This window comes from Trachypithecus francoisi, unplaced genomic scaffold (genome assembly GCF_009764315.1).
Source record: "Trachypithecus francoisi isolate TF-2019V2 unplaced genomic scaffold, Tfra_2.0 Lachesis_group1, whole genome shotgun sequence".
In the NCBI taxonomy this organism is placed as follows: Eukaryota; Metazoa; Chordata; class Mammalia; order Primates; family Cercopithecidae; genus Trachypithecus; species Trachypithecus francoisi.
The window spans coordinates 150740821-150749911 of NW_022681454.1; the positions used below are offsets into that span (position 1 = coordinate 150740821).

Consider the following 9091-nt stretch of genomic DNA (forward strand, 5'->3'; position numbering starts at 1 on the left):
TTTCCTTAGTCTGTGAAAGCAGGCTGAATGGAGAATTTTTTCCAGATTTGCAGCTTTCTGCTGCTTAAGCCTGTAGAAATACTCCATGTATTTGGAAGTGTGCTGCCAGGGGAATAACAGTTTTTAGACTGCTGACTTGTCCATCGTTTATCATCATTATATGGTGTCTGTCAACAGAAAACCATTTCTCAGAATTCCACGAGGAGTCGTTCCATATAGAAGTATGGAGTCTTGTGACAAGAAAACGGCATTGCAATGAAAAGTAGTAAGAAAAGGAGTGGAGGGATAAACAGAAGCTTTTAGAGCTAATTCATGGCTGGCGTCATCTCCATTAGCATTGGGACTGTTTGACATTGAGTTCAGAGAACACGACCAGGGCTGGTTTCCATCTGTCATGGTGATTAATGGGAGTATTGTTAGGTAATAATAGTTTAATAACATAGCTGGAGCCAAAGAGGCACACCAAAAGTGTGTATGTAATTCTAAAACCAAGAGGAACACAAGAGCCAGGAAATTGGGGTCCTGTTCTCAGCTCTACCACTTAGAAAAGGGCAGCCAGTAAGAAATTTTCCCCTAAGTTGAAAATGGGTAAGAGTCTACCAATGGGGTAAAAAGGGTTATTTCAGCTCTTAGGAAAGATGGCCATCTTGGTGATTTTAATGTACTTGTATCTCAAGAATCGAAAAAGTTTGTTATACTATAACTCTTCTGAGACATGTGAGTAATGGCAGCCAATGAATCAGACAGGGAAATAGACCATTCTTTATGTGAATAGGCTGGATTCAAGGATTCAGTTCTTCCAAATAATGTCCAAATTGCATTATATGATTGGTCCCACATAGACTCAGTGTCTATCCATCATTAATGTGAAACCTAAATGAAGTTTTCTTGCTCTTCTGGGGCTGCAAGAGGCAAAATCTGGTCCACTTGTAACAACACATTGAGGGCAAATAATGAAGTTGCCCTTTCCCTCAGATGGCAGCAACCGTTGGTGGGCCACAGAGCCAACATGACCCATACAAACGCAGAACCTAAACCATATGGGCTTTTACTCTACAATGGTGGAGCTTTTAAAGTGAGAAGTCACCTTTCTTTCTTCTTTTTTCTTTTCTGAGACAGAGTCTTGCTCTGTTGCCCAGGCTGGAGTGCAGTGTCACGATCTCAGCTCACTGCAACCTCTGCCTCCCAGGTTCAAGCGATTCTCCTTCCTCAGCCTCCTGAGTAGCTGGGATTACAGGCACCCACCACCACACGTGGCTAATTATTGTGTTTTTAGTAGAGACGGGATTTCACCATGTTGGCCAGCCTGGTCTCAAACTCCTGACCTCAGGTGATCCGCCCACCTTGGCCTCCTGAAGTGCTGGGATTACAGGTGTGAGCCACTGCACCCAGCCAAAAAATCACTTTTCTTACAGAAAATGGGCAAAGTGAGACTATTTATATATTGGCTTTCCTCCCTGTCAAGCAAAGAACCACCAGACCTAACGAGATGCAAACCAGTTTTTACTCAGAAAATTTCCCCCAAATGGATCTACGCATGAATGGAAAAAGGTTTCAGGAAGTAAGAGTGGGTTTGTGTGAGAGGGGAGGATGGAACCTGGCCAAATGCCCGCTGGACCAAGTGGCATCTGTTGACCCTATTGACTATTGCTCCTTGTTTAGTCTTTCACGGTATCATGGTAGCTTGAACTCCTGGGGGAGACAGAGGCCAAAATACACTAAGGCTAATAAAGGAAGATTGAAAGCAAACTGCAATCCAAGAGAAGGAATAAGAGGGCTTTATTTTTTGTTGCAGTTGTAGTTGTTGTTGTTGTCTTTTTTTTTTCCTCAGTGGTTTAAACTATATTTCTTTTCCCCAGTGGTTGGAACTAAATTTCTTTTCCTGCTTTCAAATGGATGTTCTGGAGGCTGAGAAAATTAGGACAAAAATTCAGGGTTCTCAGATCAGGTAAAGGATTTTATTATATATTTGCAGAGAGGGTAGATGCTCTTCATCTCCTATGCCTGAGCAAAAGCAAATGGCTGTCTGAAGGCAATCAGGGGTAATTTCTATCAACTACAATCGGGGGGGAGGTGATGCTGGGTGTCTAGCCTGTAAGTTTCTATTTAAATCTGGTCTCCGCTGGGATGTGTTTACACTATACAAAGTTCAATGCAGGATTTGATTTTAGTGGGAGCACAAGGTTTTGCATTTGCTTTTTCTTCCCCAGGGCAAGTCAAGGGGAGGAGTTCTGATAAGAATGAATCAGGGTCAAGGATAGTGATTGGCCCACAGTACAAGGCTGTGGAGCTTTGGTGTAATTGGAGAATGAGTAGAGGGTCTGAACCTGTGTTGGTTTTGTTTTAGACTTTTCCTTCCTAAAGAGGCCTTGTGAAAGGAAGTTAGACAAGTCCTAGGCCCCACAGGCACATTCTTGCTTTCCCTTCATTTCCCTTAGCACATTTCCTTGGACTAAGCTTTGGTTGTCATCAGAGTAATAAGATGAAGAGGAGACTTCAGTGTAGGCTGGGGCAATAAATAGAGGGGTAAGAGGCCACTTGATCTTTCTCTGGCCTTGACATAAGTGGAACTATCATGGGTTTTGGTGCAAAGTCTCTGGGTAATAAATGTGAATTTTCTTGGTCTTCCTTTCTGAACATGCATTCCTCTCAGAAACATTGAAGGGATGACTGAGCGAAAGGACCACGGATCCCCAGCTATTATTCAATTTTTAACTTAAGACATTATTTGTAAAGTAAACACTTCCAATATCTATTTTGATGCTGCTTCTATTTCTCAAGTAAACTGCCACATATTCTTGACTTCAAGCTGAACAGCCATGGATGGATCTATCTGTGATCTGAGTTACAGAAACCATGAGAGAATAAAATGACATTCTCATAGTAGTCAAGTCAAAGGATAGATTTGTCTCCTTTTCCCTCTCTTTTGTTAATTTACTATAAATCAGTGCAGTCAGCTTGCTGTAGTGCAGTGAGCACCCGCTTGGAAGTCAGATGCTGTGTTCAAGCTTTTGGTCCTCCTTCACCAGAGTGCATAGCCATCCAAGTCCTCTCATTCTATAAAACAAAAAAGTTGAAGGTTGAAGTGGAGAATTACCAAGTTCCCTTTCAACAACACCATGCGGACACAACAAAGCAGACAACCGAGGCAATTCCAAAAGAAAATTTATGTCCAAAGACTTGTTTGCTTGAAGTATAAACATCAAGGCATAAAAATAGCTCTAGCAGTTTAGTTTTAAAAGTTAATTTTGAGTTCCTTGTTAATTAAGTAATTAGAAAAGTGTTCTAACTGCTGTTAGTTGAGGCAAAGACACTTTCAGAGTTTGTGTGTGTGTTTTACTTAAAATGGCTATATGATTAATTCTTGACTTAATTTCAAAAACAAAGATTTTAACATTCACAGAACTATTATATACTTTACAAGATTTAATCATCTGTTTAATATCCATGTTATCTCCCAAAGACATAGTTGGTTACTCTCCACATCAAGTACTTATTCATTTGTGTTCATCTCCCCAGCTCCTTGTCTTTCTTGATGACCGAGTCTCAGTACTGTTATCTTCTATTCAGCTCCCTGAGGCCTCTCAGAGGGGTGAGGTGTAGAATGTGCTAACAAGACTATGGGTTTGATCTCCACGCAGGTCAGCTGTTTTGCCCTGTTCTTTGGCCATAGCTTATGCCTTTTCTCTACCAGCTACTCACAAATAAGCCCAGGAGAATTTGGATGGAGTTGCACAAATCCATCACCTCTGTGGGAAACAACAGTTTAAAGCGGGCTTTATTCTCATGATAATGGGTCAGTAATAATGAGATGATTGTTGTCAGGCTAAGAAAATATGAGAGTCTGCCAGAAGAAACGATTTTGGCACCCCCACAGTGTATTAGTCTGTTTTCACAGTGCTATAGAGATACTACCCAAGACTGAGTAATTAATAAAGGAAAGAGGTTTAATTGACTCGTGGTTCTGCAGAACTGGGGAGACCTCAGGAAACTTACAATCATAGTGGAAACAAAGGGGAAGCAAGGTACCTTCTTCACAAGGCAGCAGGAAAGAAAGAAGAGCCCAGGGGAAACTGCCATTTATAAAACCATCAGATTTCGTGAGAACTCACTCACTATCTCGAGAATAGTATGGGGGAAACGCCCCCATGATCCAATTATCTCCCACCAGGTCCCTCCCTTGACATGTGGGGATTATGGGGATTAAAATTTGAGTTGAGATTTGGGTGGGGACACAGCCAAACCATATCACCCAGTGACAGTCACATGCAGAAGACTGGAAAAGAGAATCAAAACGAGACAGCCCCTCTCAGTTCTGTTGCCTGGTCTGGTTCCTTCTAGGTGATGGACATGGGACACGCTTCATGGCTGGTTTCTGAACTGACAATGACTGAGTCTCATATTCTCTAACAGAGCAGTATGCTAGTTATCTGGGGTGGCAGCAACAGAAAAGAGGCCCCAAATGTAACCTCTACTTTACCGTGATGATTCATCATTGTGCTTTATACGACTGCAATGTCTTGACTGAAGAAAGTTCTCTCTTGTTTGTAGTGGTGATTAGTTGCATGGTATACTGTGAAACTGAGTTTTAAAGTTTCCATAGTTATATTCCTTTCTGGGCAGGAATTTCCTCAAACTTTCTATCTAAAAATTTCCAGTGAGAAATTGTTACAAGAAATCCAGGAAAGACACAATTATTTGTCACGGAAGAGGATTCTTGTATCTAACCATTAAATTTCTTTCCTAGAGAAAGAAAAGTACTGTGCCAGAATTGGAGAAAATGGTCAAGTACTTTTAAAGCTGCGAAAGTTTGGATATGAGTGATTGGAAAAAGCTGCCCTTCCCTCATTTTTGTATATTGATTTTTGATTTTAGGCTGGCCAGTGTTAAATTTTCCCTAGGTCAAATTGCCCTCCATTAAAGCATTTTCAAATGAAGCAGAGAACTGAGGTAATAATTTCATCTTTATCAGAAACTTTTTTCTTTTTTTTTTTTTGAGGCTTAAGTTAGAATCTTATCCTTCTAAAGCCCAGTGACTTCATATGCAAAGGGTATATTAATTAAGTGTAGAAGTTAATTCTGCATGAGCACTTTGCTAAGAATTTTCCAAACTCCACATTTTCATCATTTTTGTTGTTGATTTTGCACCTTAATTGCTGTTATACAAAATAGAGACATATCATAAAACATACAATGTATATAACCTGGCTGAGAAAAAAGTGCTTTTTAGGAAGTTAATATGAGGAAAGTTTTTTTACACTGTATTTGTTTTTGCTTTTTTGAAGAGAAAAAGAACAAAACCAACAACAAAAAACTCAAAACTTGGCCTGGCCACCATGGAGCACGGTAAGATCCGCGGAGATTCTGGGCTGCACCTTTTTACTGTTGAAAGTCTTTTATAACCTGGCTAGGAATTAGGCAGCTTTTAAATTTGGCAGGTCTCTGGGTTCCATTAAGAACTCATTTAAATCCTTTTTCAGTTGAGCCTGAATTTTAACTACCCCTTGTGGGTTTCAATTAGGATTGTTATAGAATTAGGTGAGGATGGAAATTAGATTGATGTAAAGAAACAACAGAAAAGATACTATGTTAGAAAATGTATCATTCACATATCTAGATTTTACCATAGTCATCAAACCATGAATAACATAGAAATGAATTATTAACCTGATAAAACATGTCAGGCAAATGATGAAATTACTGCATACTTTGGAAACCTGTAGTAACAGTAAAAGCACGTATAGTTTTATGGCTCTGAAACAAATTGCCTGCATCACCTGCAGCAGGTTTAGTTGAAATAACTAAACTAATTAGATAAGAAATAATGAATGAAAATAAATATAAAGGTCTAGGTCAGGTGAAGAAAAGCTGTATATAAAATCTGTATGTTATATTTGTATTAAGGTCTTGTTTTAAGGTATGTGAGAAAGGAAATTGCAAATTAAGTCTGGTGCTACATATACTAAGGGCCCAAGTTTTAAAACTGTACAGTATTGTTTGGCATAAAACATTTTCTTTCTCCCAGCCCCCTCTTCTTTCTCCCCAACACACAACAAATACTGTTTATCTCCTTGGAGTGAGTGAATGCAAAATCAGACCCTGGTTGACCCTGTTTTCAGAAAAATAATGGCTAATAAAGTGTAGTTAACTTCTCTGGCAAAACAATAATAAAAAAATCACATAGTAAAATGGGCTTTTTCATTCATTTTGTGTTCGATTATATGAATTTTAACACATTTTTGGATTTGGGTTGCAACTACCACCATCAGGTTATGGAACAGTTCCATCACCCCTAAAAACTCCCTGGTGCTTTTCCCCTGAAGTCACATTCTTCCTCCATCTGGAAGAATGCTTTTTGAGTTTTAAATTTTTGAGTGGAGATGTGTGTGTCATTGAGACACGTCCCTAACTTGACATGTTCAAAACACAACACTTTCAGACGATTGTAAAAGTGTATTATCTCTTTCACTCTCATTTTGGCATTTGTTCACATGTTAAGTGCTCCTCCCTGAGAGTGCTATACAATTGACAAATTCCTCAAAACTAAATGGGAGTGAATTGAGTATGATCATCTGACGCAAAGGCAGGGCATGCAGAAAAGTTACTGGAGTAGTGTTGCAAATTATATTTCCAGGGATTAAGCTGCTAGGAACTAGTAATAGTCAAGCGAAGGGCTTATGATTTGGGATAGGTAGGACTTAAACCCAGGGAACAGAATGGGAAATGGATATTCCAGGCTGGGGAACTGCCTGAGCAAAGCATACAGGTGGGAAAGTGTGAGTGAGATCTGGCTGAACACAGCAGGTAGCTCTGCATGGCTAATATGAAAGATCTATGGAAGGTGACAGTGGAAAAGAAACCCAAAGGTATACCGGGGTATGGGTTTTCTCTAATAGTGGGAGATCATTGACTTCTTTCTGAGCAGGTAGGAGATTTGATCTGAAATGTGATTCCAGAAAAATAATTGTGTAGGACAAACCCCGCTTTGGGGACTGGAATATGTGAGACAACCAGAAAAGGATCCCAATGACACCACAACTTTTCTTTAGCTGCTCCTCAGCGAATTTGAGCCAGCTTGGTATCAGAATCTTCTGCATGTGCGTTATGCTTGGGTATGGAGACGCATGAAGATTAGATTTCATGTTGGTCTGAAAATATCCTTTGGTTACCCGTATTAAGTTTAGAATTAAAGAACCCTTCCAGTAGTGTTAATGAGAAATACCAGGTGGTATTTTTCTAATTATTAGAGTCAAGAGTCTAATGTCAAAAGGGGGAAAAACCCGGATCAGCAGCATTTCTTTTATTTTTTATAATTTCAACTTTTATTTTAGATTCAGGGGTACGTGTACAGGTTTGTTACATGGGTTTATTGTGGGATGCTGAGATTTGGGGTACAAATCATTCCGTCACATAAGTAGAAGGATGGAAACCCTGTGGGTAGTTTTTGCCCTCCTCCCTCTGCTCTCCCTTTTTGAGTCCCCAGTGTCTACTGTTGCCATCTTTATTGTCCATGTATACCCATTGTTTAGCTCCCACTTATGAGTGAGAACGTGTGGTATTTGGTTTTCTGTTCCTGCATTCATTTGCTTAGGATAATGGCCTCCAACTGCATTCATGTTGCTGGAAAGGACATGATTTCATTATTTTTTATGACTGTGTAGTATTCTATGGTATATATATACCACATTTTCTTTACCCAATTATTTGCTGATGGACACCTAGGTTGATTCCATATCTTTGCTATGGTGAATAGAGCAGCACTTAGAGACATTATCTTACAAGACTTATTCTTGTCTGGGTGAGCTGTACATCATACATATAAGAAAATAATAGCAAACCTATACTCAGATCTGCAGGAACTCATTCATACAAAAGCATGCAAGTGCATATGCTATATATGGGGTATACATATTTTCCAGAAGCCCAGTTGTGGGTTAGGCTAGACTTTAGAAAACTGTGACAGTCATCTCCTGGCACCTCAGCCTAAGTTATCCTGGCTAGGCCATTCGCTCTCATCTTCTCAGTAACCAGAGAATGTCCCATCATTATTCAGGTCTTTTTGGACATTGATCCTTTTTTGATGACTTTCTTACATTGTATTCTTTCTTCCTCAATTTCCTGCTAGCTTCCAGTTTCTGATCCAGTCTCTTGAATCGTGCCTCAGTGGGCCTCCTGCATAATCTGCCTGGCTCATTCCTGCCCACCCAGCCTGTAACTTCCACTGGATCCTTACTCTTGCCTGTGTCTGGCCTCTGATGGACTTACCTGGTGTTGACTCATGACCTATTTCTGATGTTACCCAAATGAGGCATATTACTACTGAGAATATGTAGTCTGATTTATTGCAGATCACTGACTAAACTTTGAGCAGTGGATTAAAGTTCCATCTTCCACCACTGTTGTACTTTTTATTGCAGTAATATCAAATTGTTTTCAGGCCTCCATGCCCCACTGTCTCCAAAAGAAGCATGTGACACCAGGATGTTTCATAATTGCTTTAATCAAATGGCATGAAGGGTTGGTTTCGGGCACATTTAGTTCAGAAAAGAGTTCTGTTTTGTTTTGTTTTGTTTTGTTTGAGATAGGGTCTTGCTCTGTTGACCAGCCTAGAGTGCAGTGGTGCCATCATAGCTCAATGCAACTTTGGTCTCCTGGGCTCAAATGATCCTCCCACCTCAGTCTCCCAAGTAGTTGGGACTATAGGCATGCACCACTATGCCTGGCTATTTTTTTTTTTTTTTTTTGGTAGAGATGAGGTTTCACTGTGTCACCCAGGCTAGAGAAGAGTTTAAAAAATTCTAGTTTAAGGCCAGGCACAGTGACTCCCACCTGTAATTACAGCACTTTGAGAGGCTGAGGCAGGTGAATCACTTGAGGTCAGGGGTTTGAGACCAGCCTGGCCAAAATGGTGAAACCCTGTCTCTACTAAAAATACAAAAATTAGCCGGGTGTGGTGGTGCATGCCTGTAATCCCAATAGTAGCTGGGCAGGAGGGAGGCTGAGGCAGGAGAATCACTTGAACCTGGGAGACGGAGGTTGCAGTGAACTGAGATCATGCCACTCTACTCGAGCCTGGGCGACAGAGCAAGAC

At 40.3% G+C, this 9091-nt stretch overlaps 1 long non-coding RNA gene across 1 annotated transcript; it reads left to right on the forward strand.

Annotated features, from left to right (window-relative positions):
* Window positions 1-494: 494 nt before the first annotated feature.
* LOC117084834 lies at window positions 495-8360 on the forward strand. The gene is made up of 3 exons (XR_004437698.1): window positions 495-588; window positions 5286-5346; window positions 8126-8360. It is a non-coding gene; the product is annotated as an uncharacterized LOC117084834 (long non-coding RNA).
* The last annotated feature ends 731 nt before the right edge of the window (window positions 8361-9091 follow it).